Source organism: Erpetoichthys calabaricus, chromosome 11, assembly GCF_900747795.2.
Source record: "Erpetoichthys calabaricus chromosome 11, fErpCal1.3, whole genome shotgun sequence".
Classification (NCBI taxonomy): Eukaryota; Metazoa; Chordata; class Cladistia; order Polypteriformes; family Polypteridae; genus Erpetoichthys; species Erpetoichthys calabaricus.
Window position 1 is genome coordinate 60,422,616 of NC_041404.2, and position 26,536 is coordinate 60,449,151.

Consider the following 26,536-nt stretch of genomic DNA (forward strand, 5'->3'; position numbering starts at 1 on the left):
TTATGTAGCGAAAGAATGTGGAAGTTTGCGTACGTACAGATTCCTGCATCTAGATTTTTCTGTGCATACGCACATTCCCGCTTTTGTGCTTACGCCATGTTATAGTGTGAGTTCTACGCACAGCATTATACATGAGGCCCCTGGTGTCCATCATACAATATCTGAAAATAAAGAACAATGAAAGTCTGCTCAAGTCCCCAAAACATTTTAACAGTGCTCTGTGACAATGCGGGTTCGCTCCATGCTCCCATCTGACTTCTGGGAGCTCTTAAACCCGACACCGTCGTTAATGTCACCGATGAGCTAGGCAGTGAAGACATCAACAATGAAGCAAGGGGATGGAGCAAAATGTGCAAAGTGTTTTTGTTAAAAACAAAACCAAAAACAGTGTTCAAATAAATAAGTGCAGTGCATCACAAATCTTTAAATAAATAGTCCATTAAAATGAATCCGTGGAGGTTAAAATCCAATAAATAAGTCCTTTTAAAAGCAACAAGGTTGAAATAATGGCTGGAAGCAGTCTTTCTTTAAAAAATCTGGTGCATACTTCTTTAACCCGGCTACTCCCCTGGTTCTCCCTTTCCGGGCCCCGCAACATGGGAGTCGCCTTACCAGCAAAATGCAGCTCCTTCAATACTGGTCCGGTAGCCCTCCGATCTCTGGCTACATCGGGCTCCAGCCGGACCGAGACTTGGGTTTCTTCCCCCAGCAGCCAGGGCGCTCATGCTGGGGCTCAACATGCCCAAAGCCTCCACGACTGCCGCTGCCTTCTTGGTCTTATGCGGCGAGCCGTCCATGATCCTGGTCACTCCTGTTCCTCTGAAAAGCTCAGGAGGAGTGACCCAATCCATCCACCCTGAGTGTCGGCCAAACATTCTCACAGTGCTCTCCTTCCAGCTACCTGCCTTTGCTCAAGCGAGCCTGCTGTCGCTCGCTTGCACCAGCTCCCCACTTCTCCAGACTTCCTCTCCCTTAACCTCCCTCCTTCTCTTCTCTGTTCCTCTCCTAGCCGCCTCGTGCTTCTATTTATTACGGGGACGTGGATCAGGTGTGGCAATTAGCAGCTCCCGGTATCAATTATGGATGTGGATAACTCCTCACCTGTGCACTTAAACGAGGACCGCCCGCTTCACAAATTCCCCCGGGAACCGCTATAGGCCTCACTACCATGCCCTCTCTCTAAGCCACGAAGGCTGTGATTGTTTATTTAAAAAGTGGCCTTTTTGACTTGAACTGTGGACCCGCTACACCACATGCTCTTAGAAAGAGAAAATCAACAATTTCAGAAATATCCGCTAATGCACTACGACAACAGCAACAAGCCATGAAATTAAAGAACGGGTTTAATTAACAAGAATTGGCACCTCATTAAGTAGCTGGTTGGAGTGAAATTTTTTGGAGTTTGACGCCCTGACTTAAGTCGGTGTTCTGTTGGCTCCCTCACTTCACATTTCATTTCTATTTGGGTGCCATTTAAGGAAAGAAATTAAGCAATTCGGAGGAATGATAACTAAAAGACACACACCTACATACAAACTGTCAGTAATCACCTTTTAAAATGTAAGGGATGGGGGAATTAAAGAAACGTAACCTTTAGTTGTTTGTGCCTAAGAGTTCAGTACTTAGCAATTTAAGAATGAACATATTGTGGTATTTCTTAACAGTCATTTCCTGGAGAGGGTATGCCAAGAATACAGGGTTGAGAGTCCTTGGCCTACAGATATCACATGACATTTGCTCACATGCATTATGTCTCAATAGTCTGCTGTAGTTGAACACTTACTTTGATTAATGGGTCCTCTATTATCTAAACTCCTGCTGCGTGACTACTGTTTGCAGTAACCAAGAAGCCAAGATCATCCTCTACTTTCTAGCATTGGGTTTATAATTGGGGATATGGTTTAGGTGGGTGTGCTGACCAGATGGTACAACATGTTAAGGGGCTTTGGGCTTATAAAGAGTTTTGGAATCCCTGGCTTAGCACACCCACACCTGAGGGTCGAGAAAAACTTAACAGTCTAGCAAAACCTCAGCCGTTTCACCTGTTGATAGTGTCCATGCATCTATAAATCGAGAGTTCCTCTAATACTTAGCATTTTACATTAAAAAAATGTAATGAGTGTCATTTTAAACAAACTAAGCATCATAATGCTTCAGTAAAATCTTTTCTGGATCAAAAGAGCAATCAATAAAGTACCCTTATTGCCAAGTGAAAGTATCTTCTTCCAAACAAACCGAAAAATATTTACCGATGCCTCATTAAATGTCACAACATCAGGCCGACCCTTCCTTCAATCCCCCCCCCCCCCCCCCCCCCCCCCAACACACACACATACTGCTATCAAGTGTCATTCCTAAAAATGATAAGGACCAGGACTATTCACTGTTTAATCCCTCAAACGAGAATTAATCATCAACTTTCATGAAGCCTAACAATTTTGAACAACTTAAATAACAGAATGGTAGGGAAATAGTTTTGTTATGTCTTTAGCTAAAATAAGAATTGGCAGATGGGACCTTTTAATGAACAACAAGCTGCAGACCCGCAAAAGCATTTCACTGATTGACACTTTTAGTAAAATGCAGTAACTAGGATTGGTTGAATTTGTACGAATTCCTAGCATCGTAAGGTTGAGAATTCCTAAAGCGATTGTTTTAATGCCTACATTCAGATTTTCCACTGTTGATTTCAAAAATAAACAGAAACAAAGCTTCAGAAGGGATAGTAAATATATTTTTGTTAACTATTCAACATCACAGCTGTCTACCAAGTTCATAGGAGTTTCTGGGAGGCTGAATTAGTTTGGGTAGTTCTTGGAAGCTTTATTTCGGGTAACACAGTGGTGGGAGCTGCTGCCGTAAGGTGTCAGGATCTATTGTTCAAGTCCAACGCCCTGTTGTTGTCTGTCTGGATTTGCATGTCCTCCCTGTGTGATCCTGTCCTGGGGTTCTCCGCTTTTCCTGTGCATATCCCCAAAAAAGGTGTTAATTAGGTGAACTGGCAATTCCCATTTGTCCCTACATAACGGAACTGCCAGTTGTCTAAGGAGGGTCCTGCCTTGCCAAATGCTATGTGTGTAAACTCCAACCCTCCCATATTCTGAAATCGGATTAAGTGAGTTTCAGAATATCGTGTTTAATTTTACATTTTATATTATGCATTTTTAAAGAGCAATGCTATTCCAGCGCTTTCTTAGTCATTACAAAAAGGTTACATATTTTACATCAAAGGGCAGCACAGTGGCACATGGTTTGTTTCCTGGGTCCTTCCTGTGTGGAGTTTGCATGTTCTCCCCGTGACTGCGTGGGTTTCCTCCCACAGTGCAAAGACATGCAGGTTAGGTGGATTGGCGATTCTAAATTGGCCCTAGTGTGTGCTTGGTGTGTGTGTGTGTCCTGTGGTGGGTTGGTGCCCTGCCCAGGATTGTTTCCTGCCTTGTGCCCTGTGTTGGCTGGGATTGGCTCCAGCAGACCCCCGTGACCCTGTGTTTGGATTCAGGGGTTGGATAATGGATGGATGGATTTTACATCAACTTTGAATGTGGCTGTCTTTGTGGAAGTCCATCATGGTGAACTTAATTTAATTAATTTCCTGTTACAACATAGTAACATTTACAAATTTAATAGAGAAAATGAGAGACAAAACAAGATTTTATAAAAAGCAGAAAATACCAGGTACTAAAACACAGCGATGCATTTATTTAGATTTTATTTAAATGCTATGTGTGTAAACTCCAGCCCTCCCATATTCTGAAATCGGATTAAGTGAGTTTGAGAATGTCATGTTTAATTTTACATTTTATGTTATGCATTTTTAAAGAGCAATGCTGTGCTAGCGCTTTCTTAGGCAGTACAGAAAGGTTACATCAACTTTGAACAGGGCCCTCATTAAAATGCTCAAAGTGGAAGTCCAACATGGTGAACTTAATTTAATTAATTTCCTGTTACGACATAAAATGTTTACCCAAGAAGTAACATTTAACGAACTTAATAGAATAAAATGAGATACAGAACAAGATTTTATAAAAAGCACAAAACACCAGGTAGGCTACTAAAACACTGTGATGCATTTATTTAGATTTTATGTATGACTGATGGTTTGGATCCCTGATGCTGTATAGGGTGACAACTCCTGGACCTTTCAGCCCCTGTAACCTTGAATTGGAACAAGCAAACGTGAAAATGGATGAACTACTGTTTGTATAAAATTAGTGTATTTTTAATATTGCAATTATTAGGCATAAAACTGCATTTATATTCAGTGTGCTTGCTTGATTAAACATCTTTTACTTCAAATTCTAAATTTTATTTTCATCCTTCAGCAGGGATTTTTCAAAGTGCAGTAAAGTACAGATTCTGCTGTTAGTAATAAGTAGCCGTCCCCCACGGCTCCACCAATGTAGTAGTGAAACTACTTTTTGTAAAATGATTGTATTTGTTAATATTAGAATTATTAGGCAAAAAAACTGCATTTATTTTCAGCGTGCTTGATTAAACATCTTTTAGTTCAAATTCTGAATTTTATTTTGCTACATACTTCAAAGACCCGCAAAAGCGTTTCACTGATTGGCACTTTGAGTAAAATGCAGTATCTAGGATTGGTTGAATTTCCATGAATTCTTAGCATTGTAAGGGTAAGAATTCCTAAAGCGCTTGCTTTAATGCCTACATTCAGATTTTTCCACTGCTTGCAGTAACAGATTTAAAGACCTTACCTGCTGTTTATATGCAAAGGGTTCTGTTCAATTGTATCTTCTCTTCCCATTTCATCTGCTGCCCCTCATGGTTTTAAAGCTTGACGGACCGATTTTCTCATCTTTTTAGTAACATTTCTTATGTGCTTCTCTCCTGTTCCTCTCTTGTTTTTACTTTCCCACCAGAAAAGCTGTTTTTCACCTGACTTGGTCACTTCCCCTTGGGAAGAAGCACTTCTGGTATTTTTAGTTTAGTTTCTCGTTATTTCCACTTCGTTTTTTTTCAACATGCACTCTACTATTATGTCAAAGCTCCACCTTGTGGAGGAAACGCTTATAACCGGGAGTCATATGAGGAAGAGAAATGGGAATCTCACTTGTTCATTAGAGTCTGTTTTTCTCTTGGATTCCATTTCCTTTACCAAACTGTGTGCCTTAATGTCCGCACCAGAGCACACGGCCAAAGCAAACAAGGAAAACAATCTGCTTTCTTTCTAACTAAAGTAGTTTGCTTGATTTTTCTTTTGCTATGTCATTGCACAACATGGCATGACACTCATTGCTGAAAATCCTTTTCAGAATCCTACCATCCTTCCCTTTTAAACACAATCTCCATCTCACTCATCACCAAACAGATGTCCTCACCATTTACAAATGAATACCCCTCTTCCCAACGCCATTTATTAACATCCCTCCCTGCAGTGTTTTGAATAATGTGAGAAGTTATTTCATATAAGTCGTTACATAAAGTCAGTCCTTATTCAAGCCAAATAGCTGAAATTCTCCACCCACTCCAAGTTCCATAAAGTTGATTTAAAAAATAAACAGAAAAAAAGCCCCCAAAGAGATTGTAAAAACACTGCTCAAAACAATGAAAGGACCACTTTGAAAACACATCAGATCTCAATGGGGAAAAGAAATCCTGCTGGCCATCTCTACTGCTATGGACTGATATGGTGATGTGTGAGGAACGAAAGGATGGAAACGAAAATGATCAACCAGCAGAGAGAGGGCTGAATTCAAAGACACCCTGAAAATCAAAGGGAGAAAATGATGTGTCTGGCAGGCAGGCAAGTCCATTTGGCCGAAATGTCAATTCCAGTAACTCCAAATCGTACTCAGTACTTTATATGCCCCCCCACCCCCATGCCTGACAACGTCCTAATGAGATGACAGATGGTGTCCTGGGGGATCTCCTCCCAGATCTGGACCAGGGCATCACTGAGCTCCTGGACTGGCTGAAGTGTTGGATAGACCGAAACATAATGTCCCACCCAGAGCTGTTCTATTGAATTGAGGTCAGGTGAGTGAGTGTGGGGGCCAGTTAATGGTATCCATTCCTTCATCTTCTCGCCACATGAGGCTGGGCATTGTCGTGCACCAGGGGGAACCAGCATAGGGTCTGACAGTGAGTCCAAGGATTTCATCCCGATACCTAATGGCAGTCAAGGTGCTGTTTTCTAGTCTTTAGAGGTCTGTGCGTCACACCATGGATATGCCTCCCCAGACCATCACTGACCCACCACCAAACCCGTCATGCTGAACGATGTTACAGGCAGCATAACGTTCTCCACGGCTTCTCCAGACCCTTTCACGTGTGTCACGTGTGCTCAGGGTGAACCTGCTCTCATCTGTGAAAATCACAGGGCGCCCACCAGTGGTGGACCTGCCAATTCTGCTATTCTATGGCAAATGGCAATTGAGCTCCACGGTGCCCACTAGAGGATGTCATTCCCTCAGGCCACCTTCATGAAGTCTGTTTCTGATTGTTTGTTCCGAGACATTCACACCAGTGGCCTGCCTGCTGGAGGTCATTTTGTAGGCTCTGCCAGTGCTCATCCTGTACTTCCTGGCTCAAAGGAGCAGATACTGGTGGGTCCTGCTGATGGGTTAAGAACCTTCTATGAAGGGCCCTGTCCAGCTCTCCTAGAGGAACTGCCTGTCTGTTTGTTGGAATCTCCTCCATGCCCTTGAGACTGTGCTGGGAGACACAGCAAACCTTCTGGCAATGACATGTATTGATGTGCCATGCTGGAGAAGTTGGACTACCTGTGCCACCTCTGTAGGGTTCCAGCTATGGCCTTATGCTACCAATACTGACACTGACCATAGCCAAATGCAAAACGAGTGACAAAACAGATGAGGAGGGAAAAATGTCAGTGGCCTCCGTCCACCTGTTAAACCATTCATTCCTGTTTTGGGGGTCGTCTCATTGTTGCCCCTCTAGTGCACCAAAGCAGCTGAAGCTGATGAACAAGCCCCTCCACTACTTAACTGACCAGATCAACAGCCCAGAAGAGTCATTGACTTGATGCTAGACTCTGATTACAATGAGTTCCTTTAATTTTTTGAGCTGTTTATATTTTTGTTAACTATTCAACATTACAGCTGTCTACCAAGTTCATAGGAGTTCTAGGAGTCTAAATTAGTTTGGGTAGTTCTTGGAAGCTTTATTTTGGGTAACACAGTGGTTGGAGCTGTTGCTTTAAGGAGTAAGCATCCATTGTTCAAGTCCAACACTCTGTTGTTGTCTGTCTGGACTTTGCATGTCCTCCCTGTGTGACCCTATCCTGGGCTTCTCTGCTTTTCCTGTGCACATCCCCCCAAAAAAGTGTTAATTAGGTGAACTGGCAATTTCCATTTGGCCCCATGTAATGGACTTGCCAGTTGTCTAAGGAGGCATCCTACCTTACCAAATGCTATGTGTGTAAACTCCAGCCCTCCCATATTCTGAAATCGGATTAAGTGAGTTTGAGAATATCGTGTTTAATTTTACATTTTATGTTATGCATTTTTAAAGTGCAATGCTATGCTAGCGCTTTCTTAGGCAGTACAGAAAGGTTACATATTTTACATCAAAGGGCGGCATGGTGGCGCAGTGGTAGCGATGCTGCCTCGCAGTAAGGAGACCCGGGTTCGCTTCCCGGGTCCTCCCTGAGTGGAGTTTGAACAGGGCTGCCATTGAAATGCTCAAAGTGGAAGTCCAACATGGTGAACTTAATTTAATTAATTTCCTGTTACGACATAAAATGTTTACTCAATAAGTAACATTTAACGAACTTAATAGAATAAAATGAGATACAGAACAAGATTTTATAAAAAGTAACTAAAACACTGCGATGCATTTATTTAGATTTTATGTATGACTGATGGTTTGGATCCCTGATGCTGTATAGGGTGACAACTCATGGACCTTTCAGCCCCTGTAACCTTGAATTGGAACAAGCAAACGTGAAAATGGATGAAGTACTTTTTGTGTAAAATGATTGTATTTATTAATATTGCAATTATTAGGAATAAAACCATTTATTTTCAGTGTGCTTGCTTGATTAAACATCTTTTAGTTCATATTCTGAATTTTATTTTCATCCTTCAGCAGGGATTTTTCAAAGTGCAGTAAAGTACAGATTCTGCTGTTAATAATAACTAGCCGTCCCCCACGGCTCCACCCGTGTAGTAGTGAAACAGGACAGTGAGGGGATCCCTGCCCTGCTCCCCACTCCTGACGTCACGCTTCCCCCTCCCCTCGGCCATAGCCTCTGTGTTGGATTAGCGCAAATATATCGCTCCTGCAAGCAAACTATGATTCTTAGTGCGATGAGAGGAGTCGCAAAATCAATCGGAATGTTCAAGCAAATTATAGAAAAAAACCCAACCTAAATCCGTAAAGTATTGGCTCCAGCAGACCCCCGTGACCCTGTAGTTAGGATATAGCGGGTTGGATAATGGTTGGATGGATGGAATCCGTAAAGTAGTTCTCTCGTTCGCTGGCTAAGCAGATGTAAGATACGCCCTGAGGTTAGAGTGTGAGTGAGGAGGGCCCCGCCCACTTTCCCCCTCCCCTCACCCCGCAGCGTCTGTGTTGGATTTGCGCAAATACATCAGTACTGCAAGCGAACTGTGATGCTTAGTGTGATGAGAGAAGTCACAAAATCAACCGGAATGTTCGAGCAAATTCTATAGAAAAGCCCAATCTAAATCTGTTAAGTTGTTCTCTCGTGACAAGCGGACAGACATACAGATAGATAAACAGACAGACATTGGATCTTATTTATACTGCGTCATATATAATATATGAGCGAGAGAGAGAGAGATATGTGGCTGGGTGCAGGAATGAAAGTCTGGCTATAATAAAGAAATTTTGGGGTGCCTACAGGGTCATTGCTTTTATTGTCCAGAGACAGCAAAATAAAATGAAACAAATAAAAATCTGGCTGCAATGGGGATTTCAAGTTAAGTAGGAGGTACAGTCGTTCTGCCAGAGCTCTGACTGGCAGGGTGCTCTTGTCTCATCCCGGGATGCCTGGGATTTTTGGTGGCTGGACCAGAAGGGGCGGGGTTAAATGCCATCAATGGGCAGCTTTTTGGCCCTGTGGGGAAAGAAGAACATCATTAGCAGTGGTGCCTACTCTCATCTTGGCGGGTTATTACGTACCTCGTCTGAGCCTGCGAGAAGGTCCTCCGATGCGCATGCGTAACAACATATTAATCACTTTATATTACTTTTGGTACTAGTCATCCCTACAAACCTGTGAAATATATGTTTTTCGTATCACCTTTTACAAAACACACCATCTCATGGCATTTTACAAAGCACGCAATAGTAAAACTCCAACCCATTTTATGTTAGAAGTGCCATGGTGGCTCAAAGGTTTTACTTTCAGCCTTGTCCCTGTGGAGTTTGCGCTTTGTCCTTGTGTCTATTTAAGGTTTTTCCCCAGTTAGTTTCATTTCTTTTCACATCCCAAAGACATACATGTTAGGACAATCTTTGATTATAAACTGGCCCAGCATGGCAGAGGCTGAGCGGGCGTTCAAGTATGCCTTGCAATGGACCTACTTCTCATTCCAGGATTTGATGCTGCCATCTGCCCAGTCTTGGTGAGTTATTACAAACTTGTAAGGAGGTCCTCTGATATGTATACATGAGAAATTTTCTATTCTTTTTACTTCATTGATGATTTGTTGTGAACTGTTATTACCCTGAGACATCACCCAGAACGTTAACAGTTACTATACGTCATAGTGTCTCACTAAAGCCATACCCCACTAGTACTGAAGCCCATGTTGCTGAGTATGGCCATAAGATGGCACCAAAGCATCATTGTACAGTAATTCATAAATCATTTTCTTTCAGATAGACACAATTTGCCTTACAGACTGATGCTTTACAGTGTATAAAAATGTCTGCATTTCAACTTATACATTGTTATTAAAAGGGTGTCTCAAATTCTGTGCTTCTGTAGGAAAATGACAGACCAGATGTTCCTTAGAATTGATACTTTAACATATCTATATAGGAATCCTAAAATCTGCACTAAATATTACATCTTTATGACTGGAATTCAAAAATAAATCAGTATGGCGGAGGTCTCTTTATTCCAAAATCAGGAAAGAGCTTTCAGTCTTCCATTGAATTCTGTAATTGCTGCCTCAAATGCTAAATTCTCTTTTTTTTTGGCTTTCAGCTGTCCCTCTCCCAGCTCTACAGCTTGTTGCTTTTTTAAAACTTCAGCAGTCAGTGCTTTGTGCTCCACCTTTTGCATCTTGAAAACACTAACTGAAGTTATGGACCAACTAACTTTAACTTGTTGTTTTTATAGAAACTTGAGCGGCTCGGCCATGAGATGTGATATCAATGTACCAATATCTCAGTAAAGAAACCCACTGCAGTATTAAGAGTGTTTACCAAACCAGTATTTAAACAAGTGCAGCGGGGAAAATAAGTCTTGAACGTGTCACTCAATATAGTTCTAATGGGGCTTGTGACGTGAAATTTTCACCAGATGTTAGTAGCAACCCAAGTAATCCATACATACAAAGAAATCAGAACAAATAACTCCATAAATTATGTGTAATAAAGTGGAATGGCGCAGGGAATAAGTATTGAACACGTTTACTGAAATGTATTTAACACTAACTAGAAAAGCCTTTGTTGGTAACGACAGCTTCAAGTCGCCTCCTGTATGGAGAAATGAGTCGCATGCTTTCCTAAGGTGTGATTTTGGACCCAAACTGTCTTCAAATCTTGATGATTCCGGGGGCCTCTTCTATGAACTCTGATCTTCAGTTCTTTCCATAGATTTTCAATTGGATTCAAGTCGGCTGGTTGACTGAGCCATTCTAGCAGCTTCTTTACTTTCTTTATTCTCTGAAACCAATGGAGAGTTTCCTGTGTTGGCTGTGTGTTTGGGATCTTTGTTTTGCTGAAATGTCCAGCATCCTGGTAGATAGCAGCAGATTCTTATTGAGAATGTCCCACTACGTTTCTCCATTCATCCTTCTTTCAATTATATCTCTCTATTTTAAAAGAAAGTCTTGAGACGAGACGAGACGAGCCAAGACTATTTCCAAGAGATTTTTTTCAAGTCCCACCCTCCTCTCCACCATTTTCAAACACGCCCACTGGCCACACACCTCTCATTGGTGTGAATGCTTTGGTCAGACGCAGTTCCTGTGCTCTCAGCTCTCATAAATGTTTACGTTTTACTCACTTTAAGTTCCCAATAAAAGAAGACATATTATTGTCCAAATGTTATTGAAGAATTTCATCCCGAAGGGTTATCAACAGAAAAAATGAGTACACGGGCAATCCCAGCACAGAGAAATGATGAAGTCAAACAAATTAACGCGAAAATTGTCGATTGGTTACACGGCAGATTGGTTAAATGAGTATCAATAGACTATGCTGAAACAGTCGGTGGTGATGGTGTGGAAGATGAAAACATCAACTTACAATTTCACGAAGAATATCTATAACCGTTAACACCGGGCGAATTACTGTTGAAAGAAGGATGTATCGTATATGACAATTAACAAATCACAGGGACAAACATTTGAAAAAGTCAGTTTATTAATTAGAGAGAAAGAAACGATTTCAGTCACGGGCAGTTATACGTTGTGTTGTCATGATGCAAGTCCAAACACGGAATCAAAATTCCATGCGATATTGATGAAAAGTTAATTAAAAAAATTACAAGTAAAAAAAAGTTTTACAGTAAAAGTGTAAGTTTAAAAAGTATTTGCATGTTAATTTCAAAGCCAAACAGAATGAAAACGTATAACGCAACGAATACCTCTAACGCAACATGAAACATAATTTTCTTTCAATTTATTATGTTTTACTTTTTTATACTGAGGTTAATTACTCGCTGTAATGTAAAATATTTCTATTATGCATATGTAACAATTCTGTTTAAATTGTAGTTTCATTTCCCCATATACGAGCGGCAGATCTGCAAAGTGGCTAGCGTGTAGCACCCACCCAGGGGTTGGCGAGAGAAGCAAGCAGGGGACAGAGCCCCCTAGTGAATTATATGATTATATGGTGTGGTGTTTCTGGGGTGATGTTCCTCCACACATGGTGTGTTTGCAATGACATCCAAAGAGTTCCATTTTGCTCTCATCTTAGCAGACTCCTCCTCTTCTTCTTTGTTCAGCTGCTCCTGTTAGTGGTCGCCACAGTGGATCATCTTCTTCCATATCTTCCTGTCCTCGTCATCTTGTTCTTTGCCACCCCCATCACCTGCATGTCCTCTCTCGCCACATCCATAAATCTTCTCTTAGGCCTTCCTCTTCTCCTCTTCCCTGGCAGCTCTATCCTTAGCACCCTTCTCTCATTATACCCAGCATCTCTCCTCTGCACATGTCCAAACCAACACAATCTCGCCTCTCTGACTTTGTCTCCCAACCTGAACTGACCCTCTAATGTCCTCCTTTCTAATCCTGTTCATCCTCGTCACACCCAGTGCAAATCTTAGCATCTTTAACTCTGCCACCTCCAGCTCTGTCTCCTGCTTTCTGGGCAGTGCCACCGTCTCCAACCCATATAACATAGCTGGTCTCACTACCGTCCTGTAGACCTCCCCTTTCACTCTTGCTGATACCCGTCTGTCACAAATCACTTCTGACACTCTTCTCCAGACTCTGTTCTCCCAGTATTTCATCGGCTTGTCCAAATGTTGTGCAGCAAACTTTTAACGAGCTTCAACGTGCTTTTTTTTTTTTTTCTTCAGCAGTGAAGTCTCGCGCTATGAGTGGTGTGCATAGAGGCCATGGTGCTTGAGTGCATTACTACTTGTTCTCTTTGAAGCAACTGAACCTGCTAATTCCAGATCTTTCTGAAGCTCTTGGCGAGTGGTCCTTGGCTCTTCTGATTATTCCTTTGACTACTGTCAGAAATCTTGCTAGGATTACCTGGTCGTGGTCGGTTTATGGTGAAATGATGTTCTTTCTGCTTCCAGATTACGGCCCCAATGGTGCCTACTGGAACATTCAGAAGTTTAGAAATTCGTCTGTCACCAATGCCATCAGGATGTTTGTGAAGGTCTTGAGAGAGCTCTTTGCTTTTACCCATCATGAGATGCTTCTTGTGTGACACCTTGGTAATGATAGGCCATCAATTAGGACTAAACCAGCTGACATTCATTTGCACTGACAGGGGGCTATCAGGATTGACAGATTTATTGGCTTTCCAGGCCTTTTTGCACCTCCTTTTCTTCATATGTTCAGTACTTCTTCCCTGTGTCTTTCCACTTTATTACACATAATTTAATTTATGGACTTATTTGTTTTGAATCCATTGTATGTGTGGATTACTTGGGTTGTTACCAACATCTGGTGTAAATTTCATGTCAGTAGCCCCATTAGAAGTACATTTACTGAGAAAAACGTTGATGCGTTCAGTACTTATTTTCCCCACTGTATGTATAAAACAAGTAAGTGAAACACATTTGTCACAAAACAAACCAAACATTTGAGCTGTACAGCTTCCAGTATCGAGCCCTCCGGCGTCTCATTGTGTTTTTGGTAACTACATTGCAAGATTTAATCACAAGTTTATTTTATTAAGTTAAACTTTTGAAGTGAGAGATTAGCATAGAGCTAAATCTGAAGAATTGTTCAGTGAATAACACTGTTGCGCATGTGTGTCACAGGGTGACCCTCTGAGTGCTTCCCATGTATGTAGTTCCACCACAGGTCAAGAGGGGGCCTACCGCTAACTGTTATCTTCTTTTCCCCCCCACAGAACCGAGAAACTGCCCACTGAGGGCAACTGATTCCCCCCTTCCTGTCTCAGGGTGATAAAAGCACAGCCATCCTGAAGGAGGCGTCACTTCATTGCCAAGCAGCCAAAGACATGGAGCTCCTCTATCACCTAAAATAGTGGAATTACTTAGCCCCACTCTTGAAGGAGGCTTTCATTTGTTGTGGTTTGGATGCCATTGTGCATTTGTTTTTTTATTATTATTTTTTGAAGTAAATGGGGAAGGTCGGGTTGGCGTCCCAAAATTTGTTTTGTCACGACCTGCCAATCCCTTGGACGACCACAAAACCCAATCAAGTCTTCTATGGCCAGCGTGACTTAGTGATAATTTCTGAACCCACTAAATTCATTTGCAAGGTGATCATTTCCTGCCCAGTTCACAGTTGGTGCAATGAGGAGGAACAACGTTTGACAGGTTATATATAAATTTTAATCCAAAAATAGCAAGCAACAGTTGTTAACAGGAGCTTTTTTCAAGTTGACACTGTTCTCAGGTTTCACTTTTTGTACATCACACAGCCTTCCTCTGTCCCCGGCCTTGTGCCTAATGCTGCGTTCACGTACTATCATACAGATCCAAGTTTTGGAAATTCCACGTTGTAAATGTGTGGACGCTAGGCGTCACTGTTGCCCCTTTTAACCACAAAGGCTAAAAACACCAAGAAGTTATTTAATTTCTTTTTCTTGTTCTTTAAAATGCCCACAATCACCATGGCCACAAATAAACAGTCAAGTAATTACTAAATATCACAAAACAATAGTTTCTTTCTTCCAGTACACCTCCCAGCAAGCTCTGTCCTACACCTCCCGACTCCGGCTCGCTTGCTGGTTCCCAACAGTCCTTTATATCAGGGGTCTGCGGCCCACTACTGGGCCACAGCCGGACGCAAGAGAACTGACGGCAACGGAGACTCACTCAGACTTTTCAGAATGCTTGGCAGGAGGGGCTTTGCAGCGGCGCAGAGAGAGGAGAGAGACCGAGGTGAGAGAGTATTACAACAAAGTATTTTTATGGTTCCGACAGTTTCCCCATATGACATGAGTCTATAGAAATCTCGTTACTACGAAGTACATTCAGCAGATACTTTCATTACAACGAATTTACCTTGAAATGCTTGAATGAATCATCCACAGAGCAGTTAGATCTGTGGTCGCAGCTCACACATTTGCACAACGATCCCCAAACAGAAACATTGTAAAAAAAAAAAATATCTTTCATCGAACTTTCCTCGTACTGTTGTTTTTTTTTTTTTTGCTGTTTTTGTTTTCGGTGGTTTTCAGTGACACCTTTTGCTTATTGCTTGTCAACATTTGATAAACATCCATTGGAATTTAACTCATTGTCACCCTCCTATAGAAGCGGCAGACACGAAAACACGATAACAGTGTTAATGTTTGTGATGTGCAATCTGTTGGAATGACAAATGCAATGCATATGTCTTTGTTATATACAAAAAAAGAAGAAAAATCATTACAAACGTATGAGAACTGCTGCATTTGAAGACAGATTTTATGTGGTTCAGTGAGGCTCGTTCAAGAAAGATTCCTATTAATGTGGCACTCATTCAAGAAAATGTGAGGTTTCTAAACTTTCTTGGGACCTCCGTCAACGGGACAACACGTCGAAGAGCATCACGCCATGTCTAAGACTGTTTATCTGTTGCCGAGGCAACAACAGGCTCACAGCTCTACTGTGAAGCAATCGCGCTTCGGGACGCACTTCAGCCTGATGTTCCCGTTGGGTGGGGGGGGACCCCAAAAGAGTTCAGAAACCTCACAATATGAACTGGCATTCAGGCACTAGGGCACCCCACCTTTACCCAGTCTGCAGACTCAGTATCCAGCCAGGCTGGAGGAGTGCTGGAGGAACCTGAGGAGGAAAATCTGAGGCAGTGGTGGAGCAGAGGCAGAAGATACCCGTTGTTCAAGTTGGCAGATAAAGTGGCTGCATTCAAAGCCAAACTTGATCTATGGGGCTGACAAGTGAACATTGGGATTTTTGATATGTTTCAAACGTTAGCAGAGGTTGTTAAAGATACCAAGCCAGGGCCTTCTTTCTCCCTGCTGGTATATGATTACCCATCTCAGCTTTCAATAGAGTTTGAGTGTTATTCCCAACCACAAAAGACCCCCGAAATGGGAAGGAATGGTTCTGTGACCCATTTGTGAATAAGCCAGGTGTATCAACTTTGCTTGAAGAGGATCAACTGCTTGAGGTTGCAAATGATGGTGGCCTTGAAAGTATGTTTGAGACTTCAAATCTCCATACATTTTGGATTAAAGTCAAGGCGGAATATCCTGAGGTTGCCACAAAAGCACTGAAAAGCACTGTTGTGATATGGCTAGCAGGAAACTGCTGCATTTATAGTTTTGTTTCTTTTGAAGTGTGTGGAAATATAAAGTAATTTCACTTTGTATTTAAGATGGTATCGGTGTTACAACGTATATCTAAGGTTAATTTTGTTGTATGAAGACCTGTTACGTTGAAGGTTGCCTGTGCGTTGATGCTAAAACGGCAACATGCGGACTACTTTTTAAGAGCAACTAGTGAATATTAGTTAGGTATGACGTAAGGGTCACGTATTAATGTGTAACATATGTTATAATCTCCATTGATCTTAATTCTTGTTACATTTAGCTATGGTGATGTGGAAAGTCTGTTGTTAAGTTCCAGATCCATAAGTTAATATTCTAAATGTAGAAAGTGCCATTTCCTCCAAGTAATTACAGTGAGGTGCACAATATTGGTCTGTTGCTGTCATTTACTGGAGTGGTGGCTCTGAGGCTAGGGATCTGCACTGGCAATCGGAAGGTTGCCGGTTCGAATCCCGTAAATGTCAAAAGGGACTCTGCTCTGTTGGGCCCTTGAGCAACGCCCTTAACCTGCAATTGCTTAGAGCTTTGAGTAGTGAGAAAAGCGCTATATAAATGCAAAAAATTATTATTAGATAGATAGATAGATAGATAGATACTATATCTTCTTATATAATACGCTACCATGGCTGTCCGTTTGTCTGTTCATGATTTTAAATCACCTGGCGCTCGCAAACCGTTTGACCAATTGACCTGAAATTTGGTACACGTATACTACGTGACATCTACTGTCTGCCTTTGGTGTGATGATTGACCTCCAAGGTTATTCCTTTTTTTATTTGTATTTTATTTTATTGTGGAATCAACTCTCGGCAGTGGGCACTAGGGCAGCACATGCGTACAGATGCCATTCTGATCCTTCGTCGTCACTTCCTCTACCTCTTCATATCTGAAATCATTCTTGAGGCAGATTGAACACTTGAGTGAAAAATTAAGAAAAATGTACTAAGTAATTGCAACACAAACACTGACTTAATCAGTTTTAACTCAAAAAGATACCAATGGAAGAAGAGAAGAAGTGGGCCGCTAGGGTGGAGACAAGTAGAGCTGCTCAGGAAGCAGCAAGCGCATCAACCTCTGAGAAAACGAATGGTAAACGAACAGAGAAAAAGGAGGAAAACTAGGAATGCTCAAGTCAAGTGCAGTCTGCCGTTACTGGTATCATATAAATATAAAAGGCACTATATAATAGATAGAATATAAAATTAACCATATAACAAAAGGATAGATAATACTTGGATTATCATTATTATTATTATTATTATATTATTATTATTTTTATTATACATATTACATGTAGCAATGTTGATTTGTATTATTTTATTCATATCTATTGAAGCATCGGCACTGAGCGCCACAATGTATGGATTCTCTGCTCTTTATATGGCTCTTTGAGGTGACTTGCTATCCTTAAAAGGACTGCTTGCCTTTTGCCGCACTATCTGTAAAAGCACATGTGACTTTGCGGAGTTGCTGTTTCTATGGGTGCTCCTGCTACCAATGATGGGTAGAGTGGTGGCTCTGAGGCTAGGGATCAGAAGTGACTCTACTCCGATGGACCCTTGAACAAGGCCCCTAACATGCAATTGATCTCTCCTGGGTATAATATTAGCCTGCATCCAGCCCTGCAAGGAGATCCTCCAACTTACAGGGAAACCTTGGGGGTTGGTGGCAGGACTGGCACCCCAGACAATGTTTAAAGAAACCTCACACTGTTCCAGTGTGGTGCGGAGGTGTCAACCACTGCACTTGGGTCCCAGTCCAGGTGGTTCGTCGTGTGGTGAGTGTGGCAACGCGTGTTATCAGTGCCTGCTCCCAACCTCCTCTTCCTCCTGCTATTGATGATGCAATGCCAGCTCATTCTTTTGGTGACTCATCCCTGGATGACGTAACTTGTCTAATGCTATTGCATAGCCCCTCCCTTCAAAGTCACTGTCCCCAGTGGTCTCTTCCAACTCTTGGCAACGAACGGCACACAAACTCGTCAAACTGGCAACCTCCTGATTGCTGGCGCAGATCCCTAGCCATGGAGCCACCACGCCACCCTTATATATACAGTGGAACCTCGGTTTGCAAGTAACTTGGATTACGAATGTTTTGCAAGACGAGCTAAAATTTTTAATAAATTTTGACTTAATAAATGAGCGAGGTCTTGCAATACGAGTAGTATGTATACGCTTTGTCTGCTGAGCGTCATGTGATCACAACTGAGCTGATGGTTCTTTTCTCTCTCTCTCTCTCTCTCTCGCGCTGCGGGATTGTGGGCAATCGTCTCCTATTCTCCGTCTGAGGTGGCGTGCCTCACTCATATAGTCAACATCCGTACGAGTGTATACTGTTTACTACAGCATTGTGCCTGTGTGTGTGTGCGTGCGCACGCGGATATGTGTGCTGTGACGTGCGAGTCCCCGTCTTGCACTCCAAAACACGAAGCTGAGTCTCAGTACTTTAGCAACACCAGCTTTATTCAGCTTGAAACAACAACAGCGCTATTATTTATTGTAGCGGGATCTGCCACTCTCCTAGACACAGCAGTCAGGCAGGGTCATGGCCAAGTAGTACGGTGCCCTGCGCATGTTCCTTGTATCACCCATCGATGGCAGGCACTTATAGCAGGTCCGCGATCTTTTCGGATTCGCTTTTACGGCAAACTGCTACAGCGCTGGGAGACTGCGATTGCTTTGGGACGCTTTTCCACATGTCGTCCCGTTGGGTGGAATCCCACAAGAGTTTAGAAACTCAGTCACACCAGCCATGATTCTTTTCAAAGGTAAAGTGCAGGTTAATTTTGTTTTATGTATTTTTACTTTATATTTTGTATTAATCATTTTTATATGAATAGTTTTGGGTTGTGGAATGAATCATCTGAGTTTCCATTATTTCTCATGGGGAAATTCACTTTGATATACGAATGCTTTGGACTGTGAGCACGTGTCCGGAATGAATTATGATCACAAACCGAGGTTCCACTGTATATGTGAATTTCCCCTTGGGGATTAATAAAGCATCTATTTATCTATCTATGAGCTTAAAACTGCAATGTAAAGAAACAAAATTATTTTCCTTCTTTCAGCAGAAAAAAAGCCACAATTTATGATAACACTTAGATACTGCAAATCAAGCATTTATTACTTCTTTGCAATTATGTAACAAGAGACCTTGATGTACACTTCTTTGGGTCTTCATAACACTAATGAAGCATCAGTAAGTAAAGTACTTATTCGTCTCTGCTAACAAAACCTCACTTTGCAGTGGTCTGAGTTGGTGTAACTGAAACAAATTTCTCTGATATTACATATTCAGTATAAGAATGAAGTGAATCCTTCATATTAACAAGTAATTTTACTATCATGTCAATATGCCACACTGCACAGAGATGAATAACCCATTACTGATGCTTTGTAAGTGAGGCTGAGTAATCTATAAAGTGTTGCCCACCAAAATACCAGCATGAGCCAACTCTCTGATTGTTCGATAGATAGAGAGATAGATAGATTGTAAGGTTTCTAAACTCGTTTGGGACAAACCCCCCCCCCCCCCCAACAGGAAGCCATGCCGAAGAACGTCCCAAAGTGCAATCACTGTGTCTGTGCAAGACAGTTTATCTGTTGCTGGGGCAACTGCGGGCTCCCAGCTAAAGCAGATCCGAGTCAATCACAGTCACGCTATACATGCTTGCCATCGATGGGTGACGCAAGGTACATTATAAATGCAGGAAACGGGACTACTTGGCCACTAACCTGGCCACACCCCTGCCTGATTGCTGTGTCTATGTATAGGAGAGTGGCAGGGATGTGCGGTCAGGTGAGGCAGAGCCTCATCTGTCATCATGAAAAGTAAAAAAAAAATCTAATAATGATAACACAAAACAAATTTGTTTTCTGTATGATTCCAATATTTTTTATAGTCAAAATCCCTGAATTTGAGCATTTCCTTTTCAAATACAGGGAAGAAACACGAGGTGCGGCAGTGACGAGCCTCACCTCCCCTCGGACTGCGCTCTCCCTCACACACTGACAGGGTTGATGCCTACAATTGGCGCATGCCTGTCACTGTCTGTCTGTATGTCGCCAATATATAGGCGGAGTGGTGGCTCTGAGGCTAGGGATCTGCACTGGCAATCGGAAGGTTGCTGGTTCGAATCCCGTAAATGCCAATAGGGACTCTGCTCTGTTGGGCCCTTGAGCAAGGCCCTTAACCTGCAATTGCTGAGCGCTTTGAGTAGTGAGAAATGCGCTATATAAATGCAAAGAATTATTATTATTATAATGTTTGCAAACACGTTTATTATATACCCTGACTTTCCACAGTCTGGCGAATATCTTTAATGAATGTGTCTGACATATTTAGTCTTGCTGATCGCACATAAAACCGCAGTGAAAAGGCACAAGGTGAGGCAGACGGTACCATGCCGCCCTGAAGGGGGCGCATGTGAGCCCAACAGGTGCTCGTGTCTGTTATTCTATTGGGCAATGATCTCCGTTGAGGCGGAGAGACTTTTACAACTAAAGGAAAGAATGGAGGACTTTTACAAGAAAGTAACAGAGATTTTTGTGGAGAAGGATAGGCACATGGACTTCGTTTACAAATAAAGCTAAAGACCATAAACGGTTTTCAATTTTATGAAAAATGGGATCAGATTAAGAAAAAAACAATCCAATATTTAAAAAATTTATTTTTACCTTAAATAAAATATTCTTTCATTTTTCTTGTTATCCTTTTGTTGAACAGTCTGTATTAAAATTGATTAAAGCATCAGAATTAAAAGCTTTTAAAAACAACTAAATATTTCAATCAAAGTTGAAATTGAAATCCGTTTTTTTTGCACATCTCTCTATACTTTCATTTGTATTGAATGAGTTTGAATTGTGGAATTGCAACGGCAAATTGAGAACATTTGGAGGGTGAGGAGCAAATGCGCTCTCTTCGCTGTCTCTCTCTCGCCGTTCTTTCTTAGCCAAATATACGCCTTACTTGTGTGTGTGTAAAGAATGAGATATGAAACATAACCAGTAGGCAATGTGAATGGGGGCTGCCAACTGAATAGTCAATAAGCGACTCTTTTGGTATCATATATTTGAAAATGTGACTCTGAAGGAGAGTGGCAGATCTCGCTACAATAAATAACCATTCTGTTCCTGTTTCAAGCTGAATAAAGATGGTTTTGCTAAAGTACTGAGACTCTGCCTCGTGTTTTGGGGTGCAAGACAGGGACTCACATGTCACAAGATAGTAGTGTCATACTTGAGTCACAAAGTTGCACAGGTTCACTCAGGGTTTTCGAGAGACAGAAACTTTATTGGAAATACAGGCGGAACAAAGTCTCTTTCAGGAGCGATCCTGGCACACTGTCAAACCGGTCACCATAGCTCCGCCTCTTGATTAGAAGAACACAGTCTTCCTCCTCAAAGGGGTGCGGTGGCCCAGGGATGTCTAGGGTAAGGCAGTGAGACACTAGGACAGCCGCGGTGATGCAGCAAACAGCAGGCTAGCAGCTGATCCCACAAAGAGGAGATGAAAAGCTGTGTTTGTTTCCTATTGTATCACTGTTTAAGAGGGGGTTTCGGAAGAGCGGCCACATCCCCTTGGGGCTGCGTTCACTGTGTTCACAATAGATAAATAGATAGATATATGCACACACACTATGGTCTGAACACACACCAGAATGACTAAAAAGCAAGTAAACAACTGACCTGGCAGCCCCAGTCACAGTTAGGTGCTATACAGATGTACTGCTGTTGGTATAAAGGAGCCCCAGTTGCATTTTTGGACACACTTCTGCTAAATAATGCATTGGCTAAAAGACCTCAGTGTTGGTGCGTCACAGAGAGGGGATGTGCAGCATTATTCATAATGGCATTCAGCTTTGTTTTAAATTCTCTCCTTTACTATTTCCTGCCATGGAGCCCTGCTGGGGGTCCGAAGTGTGTGTCCTAACTGAGTCTACCCTTTTAATATAGTATATGATATAGTATATAAAATAGTATGTGAATTTCCCCTTGGGATTAATAAAGCTATCTATCTATCTATCTATCTATCTATCTATCTATCTATCTATCTATTATACAGTGCCTTTCACATCTATCTATCTATCTATCTATCTATCTATCTATCTATCTATCTATCTATCTATCTATCTATCTATCTATCTATCTAATAAGCTTCTCGATTTGGTGGGCCTCACTTGAAGTTCTGTTACCAGCCCAAAATGTCACTTCCCACATTAAAGGAAGACCGTCTCCGGTGGAGGAGGAGCCTGCTCTGCCCTTTCTTATATAGTCCCACTGTGTTCTGGGACCAGTCCAACCTGTCATTAATGAGGGACCCCCCCCCCCAAGTACTTGTAGCAGTGGACCATGTCGACATTCACTCCCTGAATTGTGATCGGACATGGAGGATGTTTGGTGCAGTGAAAGTCTATCACCAGTTCAGTGGTTTTTGTGATGCTAAGATGCACGCAATTCTCTTTGTACCAAGAAACAAAGTTCCCAACCTGACTCTTCTCCTGTCTCATCCCCCTTATAAATACACCCTGATCTGGATTGCATAAATTGCATAAAATTCTAACGTAGTCAGGTAAATATTCCATTTTGTTGAGGAATTACTTTTTGAAGTTAAGCGATACACATTTAATATGTTTAGTTGCTTTTTTATTCTCACAAACAAGAGTGGCGTTTGGGAATGGCAAGTGGGGTGACCGCCCCAGGCCTCGCTCCTAAGGGAGTCTCGCTTTTGAGGTCCACGTGTCCAGTTCAAGAGGATTTGTCAAGTGATATTTTCCAGTATATATATATATATATATATATATATATATATATATATATATATATATATAATTTGAGATGCTTCTAAGAGGAATCCTTTTAAAATCCCTCTTCAAGGTCAAATTCCATACATGTACGTCTTTGAAAACATTCCATAGTCCGAATATTAATGCACAAAAATATGTATGGCTAATGATAACCGGCTGCCACGACATCAACGTGAGGTATAGGACTATGTCATCCTGCAAATCGAGTATACTTGCAATTTGGGTCCTTTTCTAGAAGAGGCCCTGCTTATTTCCGCAAGACACCGCATTGCATTTCGCACTGTCTTGGTATTGTCATGAATTATGAATTGCACTTTTTTAATATAGATTATATCGTTATATTTTGATAAAGTCTGCGTGTTATCTTGCAAAAATTTATCTGAATAATGTAATGAGAAAACCCGGTCTATGTTATCATTACTTTTTATTAAAGTCATGCGCAAGTTTATACAGTCCACACATAGGCCTACGGGTAACAGCGTTTGACGTAACCGGCCCCGCCTGGGGTTGGTCAGCCCTTGGCCCCGCCCACTCCCACGGCCGCCTCAACTCACGAGCAAATACAGTTTATATGTAACTGTAACATATCACCAACTACCTCGCGATTCTTTGAAAACTCCGACAGCAAATTTCTTGTGAACGTACGGAAGTGGCAAGTTGGAGCTCCGAATACGATGTGATCGCAGTATAGCACGATATTTACCATGCTGGGAAGTATTTTAAAACTTTTATTTTGCGCGCACTAAAAAGTGCTGATTTGTTTTTCACATTCAGTCTTTTGATTGTGCAACAAACATCATCACAAACTAAAATAAAACTTTGAAACCTTGGCGCTGCATTTTTGTGCTTACTCTTCACTTAATAAAGCCCATAGCTCTTCAGTTAGCTCGGCATGTTCTAGTTTTACTTTAGAAAATTCTAATATGATTATCGTATTGATTTGCTCGCATTTTGATTTATCTTTTATAGATTTTGTATGTGTTTCACGAAGCAATGCATGCTTTTACTCTGTAGCTTCTTGCGGTGTTCAGAACTCCGTTTAGATTGCCATTGGGCGCAGGCAGTTAGTAGGCGTCCTACAGTTGCCATGGTGACGCTCTCTCACTACGCGCGTGGCTGCCATTTTAATCACGCTTTAGGATCGCCAGCAAGTTTTACTGATTACGCCTTTTAAAGGCCATAAATCGTAAAGACGTATGAACGTAAGTCGGGAATCTTTCTTTTATTTTAGATAGTCAAACCAAGGAGCGTTAGCCCCTTTTCTGTTTCAAAGATCAAATCCGATCGGCTAATGTGCCAAATCAACTGTAGCACTCATTGCTCACTTTCGTTATTCCTTTAGCTGAGGCTGTCGTCCTCTTGAAAGGTTCTATAAACTCCAGCTGCGCCCATAATTGATTCCCAGAGTCAAGCGCGCAAAAAATAAATAAATAAATAAATATATAATCCCGGGACCACAAAAGATTTCATTTTTTTAACTTTAGTGCTAATTAAAAGAAGAAATCGCAGAAAAATAAGGAAAAAGCTATCGCACACACACAGAAAATAAAAAAGGGACGAAGGTTTCGTCTTCATGACGACAAAATCTTAAGTTTCTCATGTTAACTTCGGTTATGTTACTCTTCTGTTCCAATAAAGTTACAGGGTTCAGATCGCGAGTTACTTTTATGTTTCATTTACCTTCAAAACATTTCCAACTGCAAGGCAAAAAGAAATAAAATAATAATAATACTCATAGTGACAACAAAATAATCCATCCATCCGTTTTCCAACCCGTTGAATCCTAACTACAGGGTCACGGGGTCTGCTGGAGCCAATCCCAGCCAACACAGGGCGCAAGGCAGGAACCAATCCTGGGCAGGGCGCCAACCCACTGCAGGACACACACACACCCACTATGGACAATTTAGGATCGCCAGTCCACCTAACCTGCATGTCTTTGGAATGTGGGAGGAAACCCATGCAGACACAGGGAGAACATGCAAACTCCATGCAGGGAAGACCTGGGAAGCGAACCCTGGTCTCCTTACTGTGAGGCAGCAGCGCTACCCACTGCGCCACCGTGCCACCCACAACAAAATAATATTCAATTTAATTATTAGCTGGTAAGGTAGTACCAGCAATTACCTATTCAACCCTGTGTATGCTATGTAGTAATACAAAGACATAATTAGGTAAATCCTTACATTTACTTATTTGGCTGACACTCTTTATTCAAAGTGACTTATATATAACATTTATGATACGGTTGGTTCCATTTCTTTTGGTTTTCCAATTGGTGCACACAGGCAGGTCACGTGACTTGCTCAGGGTCACACAGTGGTGTTAGCAGTGGGATTTGAACCCACAACCTCAAGGTTTGAAATCCAATGCCTTAACTATTACTACACTACACTGCCTGCGAATAGAATTAAATAGGCTTAAGTCTACCACATTATCAGGTCCAGGTAACATTTATACTTGAATGTCTTTTATTACATATATATATATTATATTAATGTAACACATCATTAACTTAGTAGACTTGCTCATACGGTGATGGGTGACAAGAAATGAACTCCCTTACACCAGAACCTTTCAAGCATGTGGTGATCCCCAACTTCCCACCTCATGCAAAAGGTGAATGAATCATCAATAGTATCTTGAAGTAATCAAGCAATGTGTTTTAAGTAAAAGGTAGGAAATCAGTGGTGGGGCATGTTTATTTATTTATTTGTTTGTTTGTTTGTTTGTTTTGTTCTTTTTTTAAGATTAAAAGAACAGTCAGAAATCTCCTTTTCAACTTTAATTAATAATTTAGAAGCACAACGCATCTCAGTACAGAAGCTTGAAGCATCGAGATTAACATTATGTTATGGTTTAATTATGAACTCTTCTAGTTATGCCTTCTTTGTATGCTAGAAAAAGGCACAGTTTCATGGCAATAGAGTTGCTTGTCCAAGTCAAACGACAAAAAAAAACAATACAGATATTCCTGCAATTTTCCACAGACTTTAGGACTGCCAGGTAAAAGCATTTAGAACCCTGTCAGCAGTAAATGATTCCACATGTGTCATTTCAAGTTTAAGTGATAAGATCTGTTAGTGCATTTAAAAAAAATGTTAATGAAACCACATCTAACAAAGCAAGGAGTAGAAAACCCATCAAAAAAGGAAAATTGTGTGTGCGCTTCAGAGAGCCTTCTTACTGGGAAAGCCCCAGAAAATGTCACTTGTCTGAATTCCTTTGCTAAACAGGGGAGACTAGAGGCAGGATTTACTTAGGAAAGTCTTTCTAAGAATTTGTTTTTTATGATATGAAAGGATCATTTCAGTGATTTCCATGTAAGAGAAGATAAAGTGTGTAAGTGTAACTACTCCTCTTTCACAGACGTTTCCCATTTTGGACGACAAAGTGTATGCTGCTTTTGTATAGTAATTTATGTTATTGGGGACTCTCCTCTTGGTTAAAGGTCAATGTTTGTTTATTCTTGGAACTTTTACATGAAGTGAACTGAAATGTTTAATACACTGGAACTCGGCAGGAGGATTGTTTAACTGCCACAACCAGCTATCTATCTACAGGTGCTGGTCATAAAATTAGAATATCATGACAAAGTTGATTTATTTCAGT

General features: G+C 41.4%; 2 protein-coding genes across 2 annotated transcripts in view; one reads left to right on the forward strand and one right to left on the reverse strand.

Annotated features, from left to right (window-relative positions):
• Positions 1 to 4,891, reverse strand: part of LOC114660449 (toll-like receptor 13) — a 49,157-nt gene extending 44,266 nt beyond the window's left edge. The window contains exon 1 of the mRNA XM_028813148.2: positions 4,716 to 4,891. The gene's annotated coding sequence lies outside the window, so the exon portion shown is untranslated. The remainder of the gene's footprint in view (positions 1 to 4,715) is intronic.
• Positions 1 to 26,536, forward strand: part of hdac3 (histone deacetylase 3) — a 477,712-nt gene that overhangs the window by 13,539 nt on the left and 437,637 nt on the right. The gene's annotated exons all lie outside the window — the stretch shown is intronic.